The 24976-nt window shown below is 41.6% G+C and overlaps 1 long non-coding RNA gene across 2 annotated transcripts; it reads right to left on the bottom strand.

Moving 5' to 3' along the window:
- Positions 1-7104: 7104 nt before the first annotated feature.
- Positions 7105-24747, bottom strand: LOC105724663 (uncharacterized). Of its 2 annotated transcripts, XR_001109075.3 has the most exons (5): positions 24384-24747; positions 23060-23214; positions 20281-20405; positions 11512-11676; positions 7105-8702 (listed from the first exon to the last, which is right to left on the bottom strand). It is a non-coding gene; the product is annotated as an uncharacterized LOC105724663 (long non-coding RNA). The 2 variants fall into 2 exon arrangements; XR_001109073.3 differs by lacking the exon at positions 23060-23214.
- Positions 24748-24976: the final 229 nt, after the last annotated feature.

Genomic DNA, 24976 nt, shown 5'->3' with positions numbered 1-24976 from the left:
AGCTCGGACTTCCAGTACTATGTTCAGTAACAGTGGTAAAAGTGGGCATCCTTGTCGTGTTCCAGACTGAAGAGAAAAGGCTTTCAGTTTTTCCCTATCCAGTATGATACTGGCTGTGTGTCTGTCATACATGGCTTATATTATGTTTAAGTATTTTCCTTTTATATCCAAATTTTTTGATGGTTTTCATCATGAAAAGATGTTGAAATGCTTTTTAGCATCAATGGAAATGATCATATGGATTTTGTCCTTCATTCTATTTATATAATGTATCACATTGATCGATTTGCATATGTTGAACCATCTTTGCATACCTGGGATAAATCACTTGGTCATGATAAATGATCTTTTTAATGTATGGCTAAATTTGGTACGCTAGTGTTTTGTTGAGAATTTTTGCATCACTATTTGTCAGAGATATTGGCCTGTAGTTTTCTTTTTCTTTTTATGTTTTTTCCTGGTTTGGGTATCAGGGCAATACCGGCCTTGTAGAATGTATCTAGAAGTAATCCCTCCTCCTCTATTTTTATGGAACAATTTGAGTAAGATTGGTATTAGTTTGTGTGTGTGTGTGTGTGTGTGTGTGTGTGTGTGTGTGTGTGTGTGTGTGTGTATTTCTTTTCAATGTCTGATAGAATTTAGCAGTGAAGCGTTGGATCCCAGACTTTTCTTTACTGGGTGACTTAATTATACCATCGATCTTGTTACTTGTCGTTGGTATTTTCAGGTTTTGTATTTGTTCATGGTTCAACCTTGGTAGGTTTTATGTGTCTAGAATTTTATAGATTTCTTCCAGATTTTCAAATTTATTGGCAAGTACTCATTCGCAGTAGCGACTAATGATTTTTTGAATTTCTGCAGTATCAGTTGTAATGTTCCCATTTTCATCTCTAATTTTATTTATTTGGGTCTTCTTTCTTTTTTCTTAGTCTAGCTAGAATTTGTCAATTTTGTTTATCTTATTTTGTAAAACAGCAACTTTTTGTTTCATTGATCTTTTGTATTGTTCTCTTCATTTCAAATTCATTTATTTCTGTTCTGATCCTTATTATTTCTTTTCTTGTCCTGATTTTGAATCTGGTTTGCTTTTCTAGTTCTTTAAGATGCATCATCAGATTGTTTATTTGAAGTTTGTCTTCTTTTTAGATGTAGGCACTTAGAGCTATAGATTTCCCTCTTAGTACTGCTTTCGCTGTATACCACAGGTTTTGGTATGTTGTGTTTCTATTATCATTTGTTTCAAGAAATTTTTCAATTTCTTTAAGGTCTTCATCAACACACTGATCATTCAGGAGCATATTATTTAATTTCCACGTGTTTATATAGTTTCCCACGTTCCTCTTGCTATTGATTTCTACTCGCATTCCATTGTGATCAAAGAAGATGCTTGATATTATTCCCATTTTTGAAAGTTAAAAGAAAACTACAAGTCAATATCACGATGAATATTGGTGCAAAAACTCTCAACTACTGTTGGTGAATATTGGTGCAAAAATTCTCAACACTGTTGGTGGGAGTGTAAATTAGTTCAACCATTGTGGAAGACAGTGTGACGATTCCTCAAGGACCTAGAAATAGAAATTCCATTTGACCCAGCAATCCCATTACTGGGTATATATCCAAAGGATTATAAATCGTTCTACTATAAGGACACATGCACATGAATGTTCATTGCAGCACTGTTTACAATAGCAAAGACCTGGAACCAACCCAAATACCCATTGATGATAGACTGGACAGGGAAAATGTGGCACATATACACCATGGAATATTACGCAGCCATCAAAAACGATGAGTTCATGTCCTTTGTAGGGACATGGATGAACCTGGAAACCATCATTCTCAGCGAATTGACACAAGAACAGAAAATCAAACACCGCATGTTCTCACTCATAGGTGGGTGTTGAACAATGAGAACACATGGACACGGGGAGGGGAGCATCACACACTGGGGTCTGTTGGGGGAAAATAGGGAGGGACAGTGGGGGTTGGGGAGTTGGGGAGAGATAGCATGGGGAGAAATGCCAGATATAGGTGAAGGGGAGGAAGGCAGCAAATCACACTGCCATGTGTGTACCTATGCAACAATCTTGCATATTCTTCACATGTACCCCAAAACCTAAAACGCAAATAAATAAATAAATAAATAAAAATTCTCAACAAAACATTAACATACCAAATTCAACCATATATTTTGTGACCTACCATATTGTCTATCCTTGACAATGATCCATGTGCTGAGAAGAATGTGCATTCTGCAGCTGTTGAATGAAATGTACTGTAAATACCTATTTGGTTCATTTTGCAGATTAAGTCCAATGTTTCCTTGTTGATTGCTGTCTGGGAGATCTGTCCAATGCTGAAATTGGGTTGTTGAAGTCTCCAGCTATTATTGTACTGGGGTCTATCTCTCTCTTTAGCTCGAACAATATTATCTGGGTGCTCCAGTATTGGGTGCATATGTATTTACAATTGTTATATCCTCTTGCTGAATCAACTCCCTTATCATTACATAATAACCTTCTTTGTCTCTTCTTATAGTTTTTGTCTTCAAGCCTATTTTTTTCTGATGTAAGTATAGCTACGCCTGCTCTTTTTTGGTTTCCATTGGCATGGGATATATTTTTCCATCCCTTTATTTTCAGTCTGTGTATATTTTTGTGAGTGAAGTGTGTCTTATGCTGGAAATGGAGCATTAGATCTTGTTTTTTTTTCATTTATTCAGCCACTCTGTGTCTTTTAATTGGAGCGTTTAGCTCATTTACATTCCATATTATTATTGATAAGTAGAGACTTACTCCTCCCATTTTGTTATTTGCTTTCTGGTTGTTTTGTGGTCTTCTCTTCCTTCTTTCTTTCCTTCCTGTCTCCCTTTTAGTGAAGGTAGTTTTCTCTGGTGATATGCTTTAACTCTCGCTTTTTATTTTGTGTTTGTCCTTTGTATGTTTTTTGATTTAAGACTACCATGAGGTTTGTAAATACTATCTCACGACCCATTATGTTAAACTGATGATCATTTAACACTAATAATCACATACACAAAAAGAAAACTCATAAAAACTTTACACTTTAACCTTACACCCTTGCTTTTTAAAGTTTTGTTTCTCTTGATGTTTTATTGTACTATCTGTGTCTTGAAAAGTTGTTATAGTTATTTTTGATTGGTTCATCATTTAGTCTTCCTACTTAAGTAGTTTACACACCACAATTAGAGTGTTATATTATTACGTGTTTTTCTGTGTGCTTAATATTATCAATGAATTTTCTACCTTTAGATTATTTCTTCTTATTCATTAACATGCTTTTTTTTTTTCAGATTGAAGAACCCCCTTTAGCACTTCTTGTAGGACAGGTTTGGTGTTGATGAAATCCCCCAGTTTTATTTGTCTGGGAAGCTCTTTGTTTTTCCTTTATGCTTGAAGAGTATTTTTGCTAAATATTTTTTTCTAGGGAAAAAGTGTTTTGTTGTGTTGCTCCTTCAGCACTTTAAATATGCCACTCTTTCCGGGTCTGTACAGTTTCACAGAAAAGTCAGCTGCCGGATGTACTGGCACTCCATTGTATGTCGTTTCTTTTATCTTGCTGCTTTCAGAATCCTTTGTTTCTCCTTGACCTTTGGGAATTTGATCATTAAACAGCTTGAGATAGTCTTTCTTGACTTAAATCTGTTTGGTGTTCAATAACGTTCTTGTACTTGAAAGTTGATAGCTTTCTCTAGGTTTGGGAAGTTCTCTGATATTATCCTTTGGAATGCACTTTTACACTATCACTTTCATTACCTCCTCTAAGCCAATAACTCTTAGATTTGCCCTATTCGGGCCATTTTCTAGATCTTGAAGGCATGTTTTGTTGTTTTTTATTTTTTTTCTTTTGTCTCGTCTAACTGTGTATTTTCAAATAGTCTATCTTCAAGCTCTCTAATTCTTTCTTCTGCTTGATCAATTCTGCTATTAAAATACTCTGTTTTCTTCAGCATGTCAATTGCATTTTTTAACTCTAGAATTTCTGCTTGATTCTTTTAAACTATTTCAATCTCTTTGTTAAATATATCTGATAGAGTTCTGAATTCCTTCTCTGAGTTATCTTTAATTTCTTTGAGTTTCTTCAAAACAGCTATTATGAATTACCTGTCTGAAAGGTCATGTATCCATTTCTCTAGAATGGGTCCCTAGTGCCTTGTTTAGTTCACTTGGTGAGGTCGTGGTTTTTTGGATGCTGTTGATGCCTTGTAGATGTTAAGTGATGTCTGGGCATTGAAGAGTTAGGTATTTATTGTAGTCTTCACAGTCTGGGTTTGTTTGTGCCTGTCCTTCTCGGGAAGGCTTTCCAGGTATTTGAAAGGAACTGAGCCCCAAGCCCAATAACACTGCCATTTTTTTGTAGACTAGTAGAGGCATAAGAGCTGGAAGAATTTTCTGAATGACCAGGCAGAGACTCTTGTTCTTTTCCCTTACTTTCTCCCAAACCAATAGTGTCTCTATCTCTGTGCTGAGTCGTCTGAAACTAGGGGTGTGGTGATGCAAGAACTTTTGTGACCAACATCACTGAGACGGCTCTGGGTCAGACCTGAAGTTAGTGCAGCACTGGGTCTTGCCCAGGGCTCTTCCCTTCGGGGAAGCAAGTTCCCCTAGACCCCAGGCATGTTCAGAGATGCTGTTTGGGAGCCAGAGATTGGAGTAAAAATGCTTAGCAGTTAACCTGACGTTTTATCCTATTGTGGCTAAGTTGGCACTCCATCACATTACAAAGTCCTATTCCTTCCCCTTTCTGCAGGCAGAATCAACCTCTCTCTGTGGTCACCAACACCTCTGGTCCATGGGGGTTCTTCCAGGCCACCACCTACATTCATTTAAAGCCCAAGAGCTCTTCTGTCAGCTTGTGATGAATGCTTCTAGGTCAGGGACTCACCCTTCAGGGCAGTGGGCTCCTCTCTGGCCCAGGGCAGGTCCAGAAATGTTGTCCAAGAGCCTAGGCCTGGACTTGGGGACCCCAAGTGCTTGCTTGTTGCTCAGCTCTCCTGTGGGCAAGCTGGTATCTAAGGTGTAAGACAAAGTCCCTTTTACTGTTTTCTCTGCTTTTCTCAAACAGAAGCAGTCTTTCACCAAAGCCACCAAGACTGGGAATATGCTGGGTCTCCCCTAAAGCCAGCATGTCTCAGAGCTCAAAGCCCACTGCATACTCCCTGGGTATCACCCACTGGTGGTTGCTCAGAGCCCAGGCTCTCTTTAGTCAGCAGATGATGAATCCTGCAAGGGCTGGGCTCTTCCCTTCAAAGCAGTAGATTCCCTTTTGGCCCAGGGAGTGTCTAGAAATGTTGTCTAGGAGCTAGGGTCTGGAATGGGGGCCTCATGATTCTGCCGTGTGCCATATCCTACTGCGGCTGAGCTGTATTCAAGATGCAAGACAAAATCTTCTTTACTTTTCTCTCTTCTTTCCTTAATCAGATAGAAAAAAAAATACTTCTGTTGTTGCAGGCTGTACTGCCTGGGGTTCGGGGAGGGATGGTTTAAAGACTCCCTTAGCCATGTCAGCTGGTGTCTTCCTAGGTTGCATGCCACCCTAGTCCACTGCCTCTAAGCTCAGTCTAGCCTAGGAGCTGCCTAGGCGTTGCAGTCCTTGTGTCTTAGTCTGTCTTTCAAGTTTATCTAGGACCTCAATGCACTTCAGCTCACGGTGGTGAGGCTTGCTGAGAAACTCAAGTTTCAACCCTGGGATGGGCGATTCCCCTCTGGCTAGGGCTGGTCCAAATGCTCCTCCATGCATGAGTGCTGTTGGAGCCCAGCATGGCTTTATACTCAGCTATGACAGGGCAGCACTGAGTTCAATGTAAAGTCCCTCAATCACTGCACTCTCCCTCCCCAAAGTGCAAAGATTCTCTCTGCTGCCAGGGGATGGGAGAGGGGTGGCATCAGCAATTCAAGACTGCCCTGCCTCCCTTCATACCTCTTTTAATGATATGAGCTTAAAACCAGGTGTCGTGAACAACAACAACAAAAAATCAGGTTCTTGTGATGGTGCTTTTCTGTGTGCAGATAGTTGTTACAATTTGATGTTCCTGCAGAGGGGACGAACGGTGTAGGCTTCTATTCTTCCATCTTGCTCCACCCCTCTCAAGTTTAAATATGAGATTAGATGAGTGTTCCTCCCCTGATGCTGCTGTGACCGTAGTTTCGAAACAAAATTGGGAGCATGTGATTTAACAATGAGACAACAGAGCTGAAACCTATGACAGTCACAAAATGCTCCAAACATAGGAGGCCTTCTCCATACTCCTGTGGGGATGGTTACTCCACACTCACTCCAGACTGGGTTGCTATGATGCAAGCAAGTCATGGGAAAATATCTGGAGGTAAAATAAATCCATCCTTCATGCTGCGTGTAAACAGAGAAAGAGGAGACACAGGGAGCAAAAGGAAAGACGTGGGATGAGTTTCCAGTTTAAGAGTAATCCAAGTCCCCAAGTTCAAAACCAGGGAATTCTGCCTGGGTGAAACCGTGACTATTTCACAAATATTAACAAAACCTATAGCCCATTAGGTTTCAATTACCATAAATAATGTAGTCCTACAGTCTGTCGGAATAAACACCAAGACACGTTTTTACTGCCTTTTTCACTTGACACGTTAAATAACACTAAAAGAAACGTGAGATTAATTGTAAAGAAATGTGGCTCATGTTGAATAGCCAATTAAGCAAATACTCATGTGATCCATTTTAGGAAAACCTGATGCTTAAATATATTTCCATCTAGAAAAGGTAGTAGTTTAGGAGTAATTTTTAATACAGCATATCTTCTTAAAAACAATTCAGGCTGGTCGTGGTGGCTCAGACCTGTAATCCCAGCACTTTGGGAGGCCGAGGCAGGTGGATCACTTGAGGTCGGAAGTTTGAGACCAGCCTGACCAACATGGAGAAACCCTGTCTCTACTAAAAATACAAAATTAGCTGGGTGTGGTGGCACATGCCTGTAATCCCAGCTACTCGGGAGGCTGAGGCAGGAGAATCTCTTGAACCTGCGAGGCAGAGGTTGCAGTGAGATTGCACTGCACTCCAGCCTGGGCAACAAGAGTGAAACTCCATTTTAAATTTAAAAAAAAATAAATATTAAATATAAGGTTTATTTAAAAGATGTGCCATGAAAATGAACTGAAACAAATGGAATACTGGTTCCATGGAAACTCCAATTTTCAAATTTCATTTGTATCAACTAGGATGCCTCCACTACAAGCAAAGAGGACTTTTCTGACAGGCACAAACAGTGAGACAATGTATTATATCCGTTACGAGAAAGTTCAACGCGCTGAGGGGGTCTGGGCTGAGTGATTCAGCTGCTGGCAATGCTGGCAGGGACAGTCATCCCTCTTTCTGCTTGGCCATCCTCAGTGACTGCATCCGCTCCCCTTGTAGTCATGAGATGGCTTCAGGAGTTCTGGGTCTCAAACCCAGACATTTGACATCCAGGGTCCAGGACAGAAACAGACCATGCCTTCACAGCATTCCTAAGAATGAGGAAAGCTTTTTGACATGTTGGTCAGCACTGGGTCAGTTCCCACCCTGCGCATTAGCAGGACTTCATGGCTACAAGGTAGGCATAGCCTGGACTAGCCACAGGAAGGGGTGAAGTTGTGAGTTGTGGCCTCTGGGTCACCTAGGAAATGAGCGGATACCTGAACAAAACCGAAGTTTGATTAGGAATCTATTCTAGTTCCATTGTTTTAGCTTAGCAGTTTCTGAAAACACATGAGTTCAGTTCTGGCTTGAATTGACTGGCTAAGACTTTAAAACACTTAAATTCAGATGAGTGTCAAGGTCAAATGAACTTAGGGGCTAGCAATTAAGGCAATTTTTTCCAGATGTTACTCAGTTTTAGTCTGCTGTTTCAAATGTATGGTAATTTTTACTTTGTAGACATGCTGAACACACAACTTTTGAAAGTCAATCTATTGTGAAAATAAGGATGATTTATGTTTGCATTGGAATATATTCTGATAGAAAAATATAGATGTACTCCAATGGTCGTACTGGGAGGTGCTTTGGAAGTCAAATTTCTGTTGCCTCTTATAAAGTATTAAAATGTCATTTTAAATAATCCATTCTTTAATCTATATTTGATACTAAAATTTCCATAAAGATATGATAATTAAATTTTAGAGGTAACGCAATTCTGAACATGTAGAAATTTAGTTTGATTGACATTGAATATGGAAAAAAGAAAAATTGAACTGCTTGTGTCTAAACGTATTTGGGAAATCATCCTCATAAAAAAATTCCACCTTCTCAAAACAGCCTATTTTAACCTAATTTGATGAATATAGATTTATACAATAATGCTATGATGTTTATCTTGAGGTATCTGGGGATGTGACCAGTTTTAGCCAACTCCCAAATAAAAATTAATCCAAATAGCATTTCTGGCAGTTTCCGAAATTGTTAAGCTGACTCGTCCTGCTGTGACTTGGCATGATGACCGTGATAACTGAGGCAGGTCAAACGGCTTCTTTATATTCCGTTTTAGTTGTGAAAGACGTTATTTGGCCAGATGTTTCTAGAACACAAGCTTAAGACTTGAAGAAATCTTCTACCATCCGCCAATCTTGCTCCCCTCATTCCAACTTTTCTTCCTTCTGTTTGTCCATTACTCTGGCGAGGGGACTTCAGTTGCTGATCCTGCAATATTCTGAAAGCCTGATTTGCTGCTGTGCCTGTGGAAAAATAACAATTTTACGTTAATTCTTATCTGTAACCCATAGGTGACATTCACATTGTTCCTAGATGAGAAACTCTAAGGAGCTGGCCTTTTTCTCTAACAAGCCCTTTGGTGCAGTGCGGAAGGAATGCTGAGGTTTTGCAGTCTCATGCAGCCGTGTGGGTTTGCTCCAGTGGGCCTCCACTGCCGTGCCCAGGACAACCACGTCAGCATCACTGGGGAACTCACTAGAAATGAAAGAGCCACCTGGGCCTGGCCCACCCATCTGTCTGCTAAGGAGTCCTCAAGGGGACCCTGATGCCCTCTCAAATTTCAGAACCACTGGTTTAGATCATTTTTTATTCTTTCTCCCCACAAAGAGCTACAACTTGATAATTGTGAAAAATAGGTCTTTATTAATGGTGTGTGTGTGTGTGAGAGAGAGAGAGAGAAAGGAGAAAGATTTAAGGTTTGCAGGGAAAATTGTGAAATCCCCCCCTGCTACAACCAACAATATCCACAGTGCTTATAACCTAGCACCTCAGATTCCTGGCCTTGCAGTGTGATTGCCTGGACCCAGGAGGAGCACAGTTTCGGCTGCTCACGAATAAGTCACTGTAGGAGCTCTGTTTGCCAAAGCTCAGTCCCAAGCCAGCACTCAGTGGACTGAATGGCCTCTGCCTGGAAGTTTTCAGCAATGTGCACTGTGATTTGGGATAAAAGAGTTATGTTCATTTAACCAATAACCAGTGTGTGCCTGCTCTACGAGATGCACCACGCAAGGATGTCGGGACCTTTACAATTATAAACAACCTTTGCTCACGGAGTGGATACCGTGTGGTGTGGGGTCCACCCGAATGGTGCACTGCTATCTCACTATAGCAGAGTGGTCCTCCCCAGGATCACTGAACTGAGGAAAAGAGCTTCCCAGAGATCAGGAGGTTCTGGCCCCATGCTTGTTCTGCAGTTAGAAGCTTCCTGAGATATAAAGAATGGATTCAAGTGTGGGAGGAGACACAAAGAAGGTCATTTGCTTTTTATAACACAAGTAATCCCTGTAAACCAGTGCCCCTTCAGAGAGTCATGGGGTTTAGTGGCTTTTTATGCTCAAGGATTCAGGGGATGCCTCTCCACCTTTATGAGCTGGTATGGGTTTATGCAGAAATCTCCTCTAATGGTTTTCCTCCATAAAATTCCATTGACTCTAGGGAATTAAAAAAAAAAAAAAGCCACAGAAGCATGGGCCTAAAACCTTCTAGAAAGTGTGTGGAGGTCAGATATGAGGGGCACTGTGAAATTACACAAACCTCCTCAAAGTTTCTGTTATTTCTGAGACCTTGGGGTGTTCTTCTAAAGAGCAACTGAGTGTAAACAAGTTCAGTCTGCCTACAGAGTCACCCTGCGGTCCAGGGCAAGCGGACAGAGGTTTTGACTTCTCGGAGACGCGACTGAGAAGGGCATGTCATGCTTTCATGGGGCCATTTTGATTTGGTTATTCTGAGGTCTTGCCATCTTGATGCCTTGAAACACAATTAAACATTATGTTTTTTTAAATTATCAAATATTAAGCACAGAAGATGACCTTCAGTCCATTACCAAGAGACCGTGGGAAGACCCCTGTGAAATCTACAGATGTGGAGCCAGTGAGAAGGTAGACTGAGAATTGTATGTGTGGAAACTGCCCCCAGAGTCTAACTACATCCTCCTGACGGTGTTGCCACTGCTGTTAGAAAACCAGTAAGAAGAGCATTAAACAGCATCATTTTATAATCAATCATTACTAATCATGCCTTCTCAAAGCAGCTGATATCCAAAATGTTGTTTTTTTTTTTCCAGTTGCACCATTGTAGAACATTGTATCTTAGGAGAGAGGGTGGCTCCATGGAGGGCTCCCACGGAAAGAGGCTGGTCACGAGAAGAACAATTGCCCAAGTGTGGGTGAGGGCCTTGTCCCTGAACGGTACCAGCTCAGTTACCTCTGGAATCATTGCAACAATTTTCCTGCCCTTTGGGGCTAGCTGAGTTGAAAATGACCCTGTTGGCCCAGCCTGGTGGTAAACCATCAAGCTCTGGACGCACACCTGCTGAAAGACATGTGAACTAAGGGGCATGCATGGTGTTGAGGCCAGTGAACCCCAACAGTCAAGACAGACTGAGCAGAAGACGGAGAGGGAACAAGCGTGAGTGCAGACACAAGACAGGCGAAGTGGGACCCAAGCCCCTTAACTCCACAAATGCAGAGGCTGCCTCGCTGGCCCAGGACAGACAGGGACATAGGCAAACGTGTTAAACACCTACATGGACTTAGAGTTACATGACTGGGTTCAAACCCTGGCTCTGTATAGACCTCAGGCTGAATCAAGTCACTGATGTGTTCATCTGAGAAATGGCCATTTCCACTTGCCCCATTCCTTTCCCAAGCAAGATCTGTGGGCAGGAGAGAGTGCCTCAAAAGACATTTTAAAGAATGGCACAGATGGTACGCTTGATCTTCAGAACAACTGGATCTGTTTTGCCTGATTGTCACTAGAAGTGTTTCCTAAGATGTCCTCAATAACCAGGAAAAAGGCCTCGAGGGCATTTGGTGAACTTTCAAATAGAACCCCCTGCTGCCTGGCAGGTTTCCCTGCTAATGCCAATCTGTGATCTTTCTGTGGTGGGAAAACAAAAATTAAACAACAATTCAGCTCAACAGCCAGACATTTACATGGTGTAGACAGAGTGCCAGGCAGCATCGGGTTGCTAACATTCACGAGGCAGTTTTTGGCCTGTCCTCATCTTGAGCATGTTTACCTTTTCTTTAAAATGGGGATAAAACAACTTACACATGGTCCATTTGGGCTGCTGTCACAATTTACCACCAACTGAGCGGCTTGTAAATAACAGAAATGTGTTGCTCACAGGCTTGGAGGCTGGGAAGTCCAAGACCACGGTGCCAGCAGATTTGGTATCAGATGAGAACCTGCTTCTTCTCAGACAGTGTCCTCTCCCTGTAACCTCACATGGCAGAAAGGGAAACAGCTTTCGGGGTTTCTGCTAGAAGGATACAAATCCCATTCATGAACACATCACCCTCATGACCTCATCTCCCAAAGGCCCCACCTCCTAACACCATCACCTTGAGGGCCAGTGTTTCAACATATGAATTCGGGGAGTTTACAAACATTTAGTTCATGCAACACCCTTTGCCTATGGTGAGAATCCGATGCGAATGGTCCTTGAAGATCTCAGCAAATCATAAAAGGCATGCTAATGGAAGGAATTGCTGGTCTTTTCCATAAAGGCAAGCTGAGTTCCAGAACTGTCCACAAAGCTGTGTGGAACCTTGTGAGTATTTAACATTTCTTTCCCTTTGCCTCAGGTCCAAGATGACCACAAATTCTTCCCACAAGGCACGTAAAAGCACCACTTCAGACGGACCCAGCCAGGCCAGCCTCTCCCTCTGTCCCATCCACAGAACAGACCCAAGCAGTTTTATCTTAAGTGCTGCCTAGTAATACATCAAAATCAAAGGCAGATTTGCAAACACTCTGAAGACAGCAGTCAGGCACCCCATAAAGATAACTGTGAAATGGAGACTGTGTCTCTTTGTGGTAGGTTCCAAGTCTCTGCGCTGCCCTCAAAAGTTTTTTCCCCACACATTTTTTCAATAAACCCTTCATAGGAAACTGGACATTCTTTGAAATGAGAGGCTGTCCTTAGAGTGGCTCTTGACAAGTTCTACTTCTGAGAACCCACGAGGGTGTCTGAAGCCAGCATCGGCTCTGGTCAGCACCGTGTCCTGGCACTGGGGCATTTAGCTTTCCCGGCTAATTGCATTGACTGGGTTTGCCTCAGGCTGGCTCCGCAGCAGGAAAACACTTGTAGGAGGCAGAAGGTAGGAGCTGGTGGAGTTGGTTCCCTGCCCATGTCCCCAAGGCCCTCACCATTCCAGTCCTCACCATTAAGGGCATACATCTCCCACAAAGAGCCTCCTCCCTGCCCATGGAGACAGGCTAGAAATACCAGGGAGCTAACACTCCCAGGGGCTGCCCGTGGACAATGACAGACACGACTTGTTGGGTGAGTAGCCGCGCCGACCTCCTCAGCCCAGGAGCAGGTGCGCTAACCCCGCAGCGTGCTGCACGTGGTCTCCTAGAGCCCTCCCACAGGATCCAGCCCCAGCCGCCCACAGTGGAAGCCTGCTCACCTGCACCCTGCACTGGCTTGACCCCTTCCGTGTCTCACTTCCCCACTTCCCTGACAATGCATCCTCGGCTCACCTTCAGAAAAACCACTTCCCTCAAATCCTTGTTTCTAATGGCTTCAAAAGTTCTCTCAACAAGACCGAAAGAAGTTTTGGGGTTAAGAAGTAACTGCTGAAGCTATTTTCTCTCCTACAATGATTGATACAACGTTATCTTCTTTCAGGGGCCTTCTGCCCCTTAAATCACCATTGGTGATGCAGAAGCCTCTGTAAGAATCCCATTGTGGTGACCACTTTTATTCCATCTGAAAAGTGACTCAGAAGGTTCATGGAGGGTCGCTGTCAATCCCAGAGCATGACATTCGGGCACGTGGAGGGGGAATGAAAGCATAAGAGCCTGACCTGCAGTCTGTGTACTAAGGGGGAGTTTAAGGGCAAATTGAGAGAATGAGAAGGGCCAATGGAGTCGCTTTGCTCGTCAGAGGTGTGTCATCCTGTGCCACCTCTAATAAGGCTGTCATCATCACTGGCACAAAGAGATCTGCGCCCCAGGACAGGGACCAAAGCCACCTTGCTCATCACGGGGTCCCCAGTGCTACACAGAGAAGATGGTCAAAGCAGTGTGAGTGCAGACACAAGACAGGCAGAGTGGGGCCCACGCCCCTTAACTCCACAGATGCAAAGAGGCTGCCTGGCTGGCCCAGGACAGACAGGGATGTAGGCAAAAGTGTTAAACACCTCCTGTGTCAAGTGCTCAGGAGAAAGCAAGGCCATGGCTGCAGCCGGACTGGCTTGGCTGGTCAAGATAACATGAGCCATTTTCATATCCAGTTTTGGGAACTTATATACAGAAAGAAGGAATAAATAGCCAAAGGTGCGGGATTCCAGATCCTCATCCCACACACCAAACAGGACAACTTCAAGACATAAGGGGCCAAAGACTGCCACAGGCATTGCTGGGCCAATCCCATGCTGAGCTGAGTGAGCGGAAGAATCCGCACCTGGAGGAGGTAACCTCATATTGCATAGGAACCCAGGAGGCCATGAGAAACCATCTCATGACAGCCTCTCAGGGGGATGAGAGGCAAGATGAATTCGAGGTCCTCACAGGACTTCCAATACCCTGGTGTTCTGGGAGATCACGAAGCGTTCTGCCGAGACTCAGATTCAGTCTGGTTCATGTCTTTGCCTGTGTGGCCTATGTGGATACATACGAGGTCACCAGGATTCCACAATAGAGTTATTCTCCTAAAGATTAGTGAAGTAATAAATGAATTATGAGCAGAAATCAGAGCATTCTAAATGTCATTCTTCTCCACTGTCATATTTGAGCACCTACTTACATCAGATGTTATATTAAACTTTGGGGTACATCGTATCTGTATTATCCAGGGTTCTTCAGAAAAGCAGAACCAACAGAGAGATTTATTATAAAAAATTATATAATGAGATTCACTATAAGAATAAATGTCTAATGCAATCATGGAGGCTGAGAAGTCCCATGATCTTCCATCTGCAAGGTGGAGAACTGGAGAAGCTCGTAGGAAAGCTGATGGTGTGGTTTAAAGTAAGAGCTAGAAAATCGATGGTGTAGAATCGGGTCCAGGTCTGAAAGCCTGAAAACCAGGAGCTCTGAAAGCAGGCGAGAGCTGATGCTCCAATTCAAGCAGTCAGGCAGAGCTAAAGCAAACTTCCTCCACCTTTTTGCTCTATTCAGACTCTCAACAGACTGCATGGTGCCCACCCACATTGGAAAGGGCCATCCTCTTGACCCAATCCACCTACTAAAAATCCTAATCTCGTCCAGAAAAACCCTCCCAGGCACACCTAGAAATAATGTTTAACCAGATATCTGGACATTCTGCAGCCCAGTCAAGTTGACATAAAATTAACCCTCGCACATCCACCCCTTGTCAGTTTGACACGCTATAAATCTCCTTAAACCATACTTCATTTCCAAGGAAAGACAAAAACAAGGGCATAATTCCATCTGACGCGATATAACTAGCTTGTACACCACCAAAAATACGTTAACTCCTTCCCTAGAAGTGGAGGTCAAGTCCTTGAATGTTTACTCTTCTCCTTAACATCCCATAATTTAAATACTGTGATGTAAAACTAACAGTGCTTAAATTCTAAAATTCAAAGTCATTATGGCTTATGTTACAAGATAAAGAACTAACAGAGAAAAGAAAACAAGGATTTTTTTTTTACCTGGTCACATGATCACAGCTGGTATATGTAACTACCTTCTTTCACTGCTCATTCTGTATTCCCTCAGCCTTCAGGAATGACCTCAGGTCATGGGGTGAATGGTCTGCACCATTATTAGTCCTGCCTGGATTGGATTGTTAGAGTTTTCTGTTGATCTTAATCATAGGGCATAATAATAATAAGAAACGCTCTCTGGATCTCTTGTATCTACACATCCTCTTTCTTACCTCCACTGTGAAGAGGTAAGGTAGTCCAACTGTCCAGTGGTAGTCAGACTCAATCACCCCACCCAGCACATTAACTCCCTACTTCGCCTTTCATTCAGAAGCATGAGGAAACTGAGGAGGTCACGTGGCAATCTTCCATTCGGTGTAATCATTTTTGTGTCTCTTTAGTGAAAGCATTCCTCTTTCTGGAACTGAGAACTGTAGGCTGCCAGAGAATAAGTTTCTGAGAACGAGAAGCAAAAATTTTCTTAATGGGTTACTACAGGGAGTAGTGAATGGTGCCATTCCTATTTTCTCTCTTTGGTTCCTGGACCCATGAACCCTGGCCACATGTGAAATAGAACCATATATTTTCACCATACTCTTCTGGAGAATGTTGCCCAGCCCTGCAAAGTATAATCCTTTAGATGGCACACTGTAACTGAGTCTTCAAAAGGCCATTTCACCATTCTGGAAAGTCAGCTGCTTCAGGATGGTGGGGAACATCGTAAGACCAATGGCCCATTGCCACACTTCTTTTGCTAGGACATGAGTTCCTTGATCAGAAACACTGCTATTTGGAAAACCATGAATGGATAAGGCACTGCGTAAGTCCACAGACGTTTTGTCAGGAGCACTGTGTGAAGAGATCGAATACGTCTTTAGAGTATAATGTCTACTCCATCAGAACAAAGCATTGCCTCTTCCGTGATAGAAGCTGTCTAATGTAATCAGTCTACCACCAAGTAGCTGGAAGGTCACCCCAGGGCATAGTGCCATATGGGGGGCTCAGTGATGGTCTCTGCATACGGTCGATGGGCACTCAGCAGTGGCTATAGCCAGGCCAGCCTTGGTGAGTTGCTGAGACCATGCATAACTTCCATCCCTGCCACCATGGTGACTTTGCTTATAAGCCCATTGGGTGATGACAGGGTGGCTAGGGAAGGAGGTTGACTGCTATTCACACAACAGGTCTTCCTAACCACTTGATTATTAAAGTCCTACTCTATTGAGGTCACTTTTTGTGAGCATTTACATGAAACAAATATCTTCATGTCTTTGACCATTCAAAGAGGTCTGTCCACATATCTCCTCCACCAATTTCCTCGTCATCAATTTTCCAATCATGTTCTGTCCAAGTCTCTGACCATCAGCCAAGCTATTAGCTAAAGCCCATGAATAGGTATATAATCACACATATGGTCACTTCTCCTTCTAAGAAAAGTGAACCACTAGGTGCACTGCTCAAAGTTCTGCCCATTGGGAGGACTTCCCTTCAACACTGTCCTTCAGGGATGTCCCAGAAAGCGTCTGTAGTACTGCAGCATCCACTTTCAGATGGTGGCTGAAAATCACGCAGAACCATCCATAAACCAGGCCCAAGTCTTGTCTTCCTCTCATCCTATTGTAGGGAACTCCCCACGAGGCCATAGGTGCAGGCCAGAAGAGCGGGGGCAGCATTGTAGGGGTGAAAACCATGGGCCTTTGGGCCACTTCTTCATGTAGTTTATTGGTTCCTTCCTGAAGGCACTTGGGTGTCATCACTTACATACCACTTTCATATGGTGATAGAGTGCTGCTGTGTACTTCCAGCTTTGGCTTGGTGGATCGGACAAAACCCAGCTCATGGTGGGCAGTTCCGATTGCATAGCAGCTCGGTGACCCATGGTTAGGTGTTCAGTCTCCACTAAGGCCAAGAGCTACTTCTCAAAGAAACAGTAGTGATCTGCAGAGGACGACAGAACTTCCATCCAAAAGCCTTCGGGTCTGTGCTATGACTCGCTGACAGGTGCCTGCCAAAGACTCCACATAGCATCCCCATCTGCCACAGCCACTTGAGCACCATCGGATCTACTGGATCACATGGGGCGACTTGCACAGCAGCCTGGACTTGTGGCAGAGCCTTCTCCTATTCTGGGATCCACTCAACATTAGCAGCTTTTTAGGTCACTCAATAAATGAACTGGAATAGCATAACTGAATAAGTAATATGTTGCTTCCAAAATCCAAAGAGGCTCACTAAGCATTGTGCTTCTTTATGGCTGCAGGAAGGGGCAGATGCAAAACTATAACCCTCGCCTTAGAAAGAATGTCTTGACATGCCTCCAAGCCATTGGGCTTCTTAGAACTTTGAAAGAATCACTACTATCACTATTTTTAGAACATTTTTATCACCCCAAACAGAAAAGCCCTAAACTCATTAGCAGCCCCTCTCCATCTTTTCCATCCCCCACTCCCCAGCCCCTGGCAGTCACTAACCTACTTCATCCTCTATATATTTGCCTCTTGTGGACATTTCATATAAACAAAATCATTCAATATGTGGCCTTTTGTGACTGGCTTAATGTTTTCAAGGTTCATCTTGAAAACCCAATCACAAAGACGTATTTTTTTTTTTTTGTAGTGACACTTGCACAGCTCTGTGAATATATTAATACTTAAAAAGCCACTGAACTGAAGACTTTCAAAGGGTAAATTTTACATATGTGAATTAAATCTTAGGAAACTGTGACTTCAAAAGTGTCCATGCAATACAGTTCATGCAACATATTTTCATAAAATATAGTAAAAACATACATTCCTATGATATTAAAATAAGTTCACTTCAAAAAAAAAAAGAAAGAAATTTCACTGAAGTAGAAGGCTCCTAAATTTTTATTAGATTTATTTCCCACATTGAGGCATGCAAATGCTTTACTAATAATCCTAGAGTAGTTGCTAACTCTTGATCGCTAGGTCCAATCAGCATAATCTTATAAATGTAATAAACTGGTGTAATATTTTGGGGAAGGAAAAGGCGATCAAGATCTCTGTTAACCAAATTATGACAAAAGTCAGAATTGATAGACTCTGAGATAGGACAGTGAGGGTATATTGCTGGCCTAGCCAGCTAAAAGCAAACTGATTCTAGTGGTCTTTATTAAGAATGATGGCGGGGGGGGGGGGCGGGGAAATGCCAAATCAATAGCTGCATAACAGGTACAGGATGAGCATCCCTAATCTGAGAACCCCAAATCCAAAATGCTCCAAAATGCAAAAGCTTTTGAGGGGAGGGGAAAGGAAAGGAGGGAAGGAAGGAAGGAGGAAAGGGAGGGAGATCTTCTCTAAAATTGGAGGCAGCAATTCCACACGTAGACTTCGGAGACCATGACTATAACCACCCCGACAGATAAAGTGGGAGAAGTTGTCCTTCGGCTTCAGGAAGAGGCAGGGGTGTAGAAGGCGGCTTTGTTTTTGAACACTGTGAAAGGAACGTGAAGCATGGAATGGAGCTTCCTTTTAGTTACTGTGAAAAAAGTACCTACTCATAACTTCCTATTTTAATTTTTTTTAAGTTTGCTGCAATGTATTGTTTTTAGATTAGGATTTTTAAACTTCTCAACTCAGCTATTTCTTCTTTAAAATTTAATTGACAAAAATTTTATATATTTATCAGGTACAACATGATGCTTTGAAATACGTATGCATCGTAGAATGATTAACCAAGCTTATTAACATCTGCATTACCTCACATACTTACTTTTCTGGGTGAGAACACTTAAAACCTACTCTCAGCAATACTCAAGAATGCAATACGTTTTAATAACTATAGTCACTATGTTGTACAATAGCTATCTTGAACTGATTCCTGGTATCTAATTGAAATTTCATAGAGTTTGAACACCATCTCCCCAACCCCTCCACTCAGCTGTTTCCTCATTCTGCTTTATAAAATCATAAATGAAAAAAAATGTCAGTGTCTTGCAGGGAACCACATTTACTGAGCCCCTGAGGGCACAAGCTCAGAAAAGACACACTACAACTCCCAGGCCAGGGCTTCCTGGATGGGCAAAGGCCCTGATGTCGTATTCCAAGTCTGAGAGAGATGAAGAAACACCACATTCTTAACAATCCAACTCTAATGAACTCTGAGGCCCCAGCAGGCTTAGTCCAGTCAAAAAACCTGCCACACAGTTGGGCGCTCGGTGGAGAATCCCACTATCGGAAGATTCTGAGAGGGGTGGTTCCAAACCAGTGGGAACAGAGACTAATCTGTCTCCAAAGCTGTGAAAGAACACAAAGGGTGAAGGCGTCATGCAGGTGAGGAGCACTGACATTTTAAAAGAAAAAAAAAAATTGCTTAAAATCCAGGAAACTGGGGCAAAAGAAGAATCACCTAATTAACTACTTCAGGGTGGAAAAGCTTCTGTATAACATCAAACACCAAAACAAAATAAAAAGATAAGCAATATTTTTAACAAAGTCATGATCTTCTATACATTAAAAGCTCTGACAATTTCAGAAGAAAAAAAAAGCCATAGCCACTAAGAAAATTATATAACAAAAAGGAAAAATTTACTAAAGAAATCCAGGTAAAGAATATATATGTAAAATGTATAAATGTGTTTAATCTCTTTAGTTTTCATGAAAATAACAATTAACTATGCAAATAAAAACTGTAAGTAGATATTATTTCATCAGATAGAAAACATTTCAAAAATTACTAATATGCATGGTTAGCAAGAGTATAAGAAATAACCACTGTCATACTGCATTGGTGGATATGTTAATTGCTAAAGGAATTTTGGGAAGCAATTTGGCAATTGTAAAATGTAAAATGCAGAATGCACCTGACATTTGATACAACGATTCCATTTTGAGATTTCTATATTCAAGAAATACTTAAAACAGAGGTATAAAGGGGGTAGTCAATATACCTCTGATATAATATGAAAAATGGAAGTATCCTAAATTCCCGTTCTATAGAATACTATGCAGCTATTAAGAAGTATAAAGTGAATTATATGTACTGCAATGAAAGAAGCTAAGATTAATTAAGTAGGAGAAACAAGTGTAGAATGATACATTTGGTCCGCTAGTCCTTCAAACCCAATCAATCAATCAGTCAACACAGAAACCACTAAGAGTATTGCGTGATGTCACTTAGTATGTCTGTATAAGAGTAACATCTGATAGCAGTTAGCTCCTCCTCGAGGAGGACAACTGACCCCGGCAGGCCATCCCCTGGAACGCTGGAACTAGGTGTGTTTGTGCAGCAGGATGTCACGTGCAGATTTGGTTGTCAGCAGGGGTGCTGTCATCCTCCCTCCACATGATTAGCAGAGAAGTGAGTCTGTGAAGCATAAAAAACGAAACAGGAACTGAGGGAGGCCCAAGAGATGGAGACACTGCTGCTTGGGCTTTCACAGCTTTTTATCTGCATCTGTCCGTTTCCAAGATTTGGCAACACTCCTATCAGAGAGATTCACTGCCCTGAGCCACCTCAGAAACTATGGGGTAAGTTCCTTTCTATGTATGGGGACATGCTGTTTCAACTCAAGTTGTTTCTGTTTCATGCAGACAAATTAGTATACATGCCAATTTCATTCACTGAAGAGCTATTCCCGTTGACAGACCTTTTGCAAATATATGGACTCATTGATTATTTTGGATATGCAACGTCCACAGCAATCACACCTGTCACCTCCATTTTGACTCAAGAGATGCTTAAGTCGTGGCAGCTCACATTGCCACCTTTGGAAAATTGTGCGTTGCCCAAATCCTCGGGGATTCATATTCAATCTGAAAAGGAAGAGCAAAGCTTATCTTCATGTAGAGTTAGAGAGAACCCATTCTTCAGGGTCATCAGATTCTATCTGAAGATCTTGCCAGAAACTTGGTTTATATAAACATGAGTCTTGTGATCAAAGTCAAGTTTTCCTGTTAAACTTACCAAATGTCACATCACAATAACAGGCACTGTTTAGCTCTGAACTGAGGTGCTTTGAGAAATTATTTCAATGGCTCTTTTGGATGTTTTTATTTCCCCAGCAGGCCAATAAACGCGAAACCCTCTGTTCTTTCCTTTCCACCCACTCTGTGTTTATGACTTTTGTCTTCTGGCTATTGCATGCTACACATGCAATCTTAAACTTGGACATAATTGCATGATTTCCCTGATATTAAGTCTTTTGACAAAGGATTGCAAGTGTCTTTAGTAAATGGTCACCATGAAAATACTGACATGGAGAACATCACTCTTCTTGCACACCTAGGATGTTTACAGCGGAATGAATGTTGCATAAGTTATCATTCCTAAATCTTTCATTGCAATTGAGAGTCAACTGTTAGTCATGCCTCTTTAATTTTTATCTGTTTTCCCAGTTTACTGTGGCTTGTCATTTCCTATTCTTTCCTGGAGAGCTCCAATTTTTTAAAAAGGGCTTCAACATTTTGTTCCTGCATATAAGAGTTAATGTGCATTCCAAGACAATTCTAAACAAAGACAACAACAAAAAACAAAGCTAGAGGCATCATACTACCTGACTTCAAACTATACTGCAAGGCTATAGTAACCAAAACAGCATAGTACTGGTACCAAAACAGAGATATAGACCAATGGAACAGAACAGAGGTCTCAGAAATAACGCCACACATCTACAACCATCTGACCTTTGACAAATCTGACAAAAACAAGCAATGGGGAAAGGATTCCCTATTTAATAAATAGTGCTGGGAAAACTGGCTAGCCATATATGGAAAGCTGAAACTGGATCCCTTCTTTACACATTATACAAAAATTAACTCAAGAAAGATTAAAGATTTAAACGTAAGACCTAAAACCATAAAAACCCTAGAAGAAAACCTAGGCAATACCATTGAGAACATAAGCATGGGCAAAAACTTAATGGCTAAAACACCAAAAGCAATGGCAACAAAAGCCAAAATAGACAAATGGGATCTAATTAAACTTAAGAGCTTCTGCACAGCAAAAGAAGTCATCATCAGGGTGTAAGAAAATTTTTGCAGTCTACCCATCTGACAAAGGGCTAATATCCAGAATGTACAAAGAACTTAAACAGATTTACATGAAAAAAGCAAACAACCCTATCAAAAAGTGGGCAAAGGATATGATCAGACACTTCTCAACAGGAGACATTTATGCAGGCAACAAACATGAAAAAATGTTCATCATCACTGATCATTAGAGAAATGCAAATTAAAACCACATTGAGATAATATCTCATGCCAGTTAGAATGGCAATCATTAAAAAGTCAGGAGACAACAGATACTAGAGAGGATGTGGAGAAATAGAAACGCTTTTACACTGCTGGTGAGAGTATAAATTATTAGTTCAACCATTGTGGAAGACAATGTGTCAATTCCTCAAGGATCTACAACTAAAAATACCATTTGACCAAGCAATCCCATTACTGGCTATATACCCAAAGAATTATAAACTATTCTATTATAAAGACACATGCACACATATGTTTATTGCAGCACTGTTCACAATAGCAAAGACTTGGAACCAACCCAAATTCCCATCAAAGATAGACTGGATAAAGAAAATGTGGCACATATACACCACTGAATACTATGCAGCCACAAAAAAGGATGAGTTCATGTCCTTTGCAGGGACATGGATGAAGCTGGAAACCATCATTCTCAGTAAACTGACACAAGAACAGAAAACTAAACACTGCATGTTCTCACTCATAAGTGGGAGTTGAACAATGAGAACACATGGACACAGGGAGGGGAACATCACACACTGGGGACTGCTGGGAGCTGGGGGACTAGGGGAGGGATAGCATTGGGAAAAATAACTAATGTAGATGTCGGGGTGATGAACTCAGTCAACCATCATGGCACGTGTATACCTATGTAACAAACCTGCATGTCATGCACATGTACCACAGAACTTAAATTACAATAAGAAACAAAAATTAAGGTGCATTCCAGTTGGATGTTTTCAAATTTGTAACAGGAGTAAGCCATGTCACCTGGGGCAGCACCGTCTTCTCCATGTGCCCCAGCCTTTCCTGTCCACACTCAGCCCACTGCCTTCTCCACGGCTTCTGTTTGCATTTCTGTCATTATTCCTTCCTGAACTTCCAAAATCCTTGGATATCTGCCTCTCTGACCGGTCACTCACATACTATTATTAAAGAAAGAGAAAAACAGACAGGTAAAGAGTAATAAGTAAATAAGTTAATTAATGCAATAAGTTTTGCTCACTCAACATGGTGCATTTAGGCACTCAATAAAAGCAGGTTAAAGCAGTAATTAGCAGCCAAAAATTTGAATGAACTTGAGTGTCCGTAAAATTTATTATCCCATATTTGCTAGCTGTCTCATCTTCTGTAAGACTTTTGTTTAATGTATCTTGGATATGTGTTCTTAAAATAATGTAGCAGTGGTGCAAAGACAGACAAGGACAATGAGAAAGATTAGGGGCTCTAGAGGCAGACCCACCTGATTTACAGCACAGAAACCACGGAAAGGCAGTGGGGCAACTGTGGTGTTTTCAATAAAACCCAGCTGGCTTCACTGGGTCTCCATGTGAGGTAAAATGAACTTGACCCCTACTCCATATGCAAAAATTATTAGCAGATAAGCCGTGAATGAAAATGTGAAAAGTAAAATAATAAAGCTTTTAGAAGAAAACAGAATATGGTTATGACAGTTAACAAAAAGCAGCAACCTTGAAAAAAAGAAAAACAGATTGAATATTCCTATCCAAGATGCTTGGGACCAGAAGTATTTCAGATTTTGAATTTGGGGTCTGGGGTGGGATATTACAATATTTGGATTGTATATTGTACTTACAGTTGAGCAGCCCTAATCCAAAATTTTAAAATCTAAAATGCTCCAATGAGCATTTCCTTTGTGCATCATGTAAATGCTCAAAAAGTTGCAGATTTTGTAGCATTTCAGATTTCGGATTTTATGATTAGGTATACCCAATTAGTATTGAGAAAATAAATTATCTTAAAAATAAGAATTTTTTAAAATATGTCATTAAGATAGTAAAAAAACCAGTATATAGACTTAGAAAGGAAATTTGCAATACATGTATCGTGCCTGATTTCAAAGTTACCTGAAAACTTCTTTGGAATAAAATGGAGTAAAACAAAGAATAACTGGCATTAATTGAGCACTTACTGTGTATTTAACGGTATGCAAAGCGCTCCATCCACCATTATCTAATTTAATCCGTATGCAAACCCTCAGTGGTAGTTGTTACTAAATCCAAATTTCACAAGGTGAGAGGTGAAATGTGGCAATGGTGCAGGCAGTTGTATGTAGACGGGTTAAGTAACTTACCCAAGCCCACAAAGATAAATGGTGGCAGGAGTCAAACTCAACCCCGCAGCTCCTGCATGGTTTCAGAGACTGAGCTCTTAACCAGTGCATCCAGCCGACATCTTCTCTCCCATCTTTCCATCTGTGTATCCTTCCTTCCATTCATCCTTCTATCCATCTATTCATTCTTCCTTTCTTCCTTTTTTCCTTTCATTCATCCATTATGATGCAAGGTCTTAAATTTAGGTCCATTATTATGTGCTGCCTTGACAGCTGGTGGAACTGAGAAGACCTCGAATGATCTAATTCCAAGTTTCCCTCCCTACTCTGTTTCCACGATAAGGCCCCCTAGCCAAATAACACTACTCAAAGGGGCCAGGTGTAGTTCCTGCTTATGCCTGAGTAACAGGTTTCAGTTCTCTGTCAGCCCACAGAAATATTTAAATAAACCAATCACATCCTCCTGCAGGAACCAGAGGACACCCTACTCTTTCTCTCTTTCTCTCTCTTTTTTTTTTTTTTTTTTTTTTTTGATACAGAGTCTCACTCTTGTTCAGGCTGGAGTGCAGTGGCTCAGCTAAGGCTCACTGCATCCTAGACCTCTCCGGGTTCCA

Source organism: Aotus nancymaae, unplaced genomic scaffold (genome assembly GCF_030222135.1).
Source record: "Aotus nancymaae isolate 86718 unplaced genomic scaffold, 86718_ANA_hifiasm-v0.15.2.pri h1tg000001l, whole genome shotgun sequence".
In the NCBI taxonomy this organism is placed as follows: Eukaryota; Metazoa; Chordata; class Mammalia; order Primates; family Aotidae; genus Aotus; species Aotus nancymaae.
Note: the sequence above shows the minus strand (reverse complement) of the source record. Positions and strands in the feature narration are given on the sequence as shown.